We start from the raw sequence: 889 nt of genomic DNA on the forward strand, positions 1-889 counted from the left end.
GCTTGTTGTTTGTTATTTCTCCGATCACAAATGCAGACATGGTTTTATGTTTACGCGGTGCGATGCAACTGTAAAAAGACAGTATAAGTCCTTATAATCATTAAAGTTTCCTGTGTTCCTATGTTTCTGTGTGTGTTCCTCTTCAGGAACTCGAACTGCGTCGGAGGACGCTTCGGGAACGCCCTTCAGCGTGACCGGCTCTAAACCTCGTGTGTAATCAGACCAATAGATGGGCGAGACGTCACGGGTGGGTGACGTAATGACCAGGAAGCACGTGCGGCGCTCTGTGTGTGTGTCAGTTGTGAGTCTTATTTGGTGTTGTCTGTCCCATAGAAAATAAAGAAAGATAGTAGAAAAAGCGATACAATGTCAAAAGCACATGAGAAAGGAAACACCAGTTAAGGGGCGAAGGTGGGCAGCGTTTCAGACTGTGTGTTCCTCCCTGCCCGCGTTTCATTACGGGTGGGGATACACACAGCCTGTGCGTTGTCTCCCTGGGAGCAGAGCATGCTGAGTCGGCTCTTGAGAGAGCTGACTGCCCGCATTGCGAGCATCTTGCGATGCATGTTCTCCGCTCCTGGAGGGCACTCTTTGAGGAGGGGGCCTTCGCTAGCGCTCCCCGCAGTGCGGGTCCCGCTTCCGCCGAGGCGGAGCGGCGATTACGCTCGTGGGGTTCGCAGCTGGAACTGGCGGAGGGAATGGAGACGGGCGAGTCCCTATCTTCTTCCTCACCCGCCAGATCCAGCGCTCGCTCGCCGGGATCGGAAGCCCGCGCTGCGGTTACTTCCCCCCGGGGAGCGGGCTTGGCGTTCCGCCTGTCTTCCTCCGAGGAGGTTGATGTGGTGGGCGTCGATGAGGATTCGCCCCCTCAATCGCCCCAGTATGAGGA

At 55.7% G+C, this 889-nt stretch overlaps 1 pseudogene; it reads left to right on the plus strand.

The window, feature by feature from the left end:
- LOC107703453 (carbonyl reductase [NADPH] 1-like) overlaps window positions 1–889 on the plus strand; it is a 9468-nt pseudogene that overhangs the window by 6765 nt on the left and 1814 nt on the right.

Source organism: Sinocyclocheilus anshuiensis, unplaced genomic scaffold (assembly GCF_001515605.1).
Source record: "Sinocyclocheilus anshuiensis isolate Anshui unplaced genomic scaffold, SAMN03320099.WGS_v1.1 scaffold330, whole genome shotgun sequence".
In the NCBI taxonomy this organism is placed as follows: Eukaryota; Metazoa; Chordata; class Actinopteri; order Cypriniformes; family Cyprinidae; genus Sinocyclocheilus; species Sinocyclocheilus anshuiensis.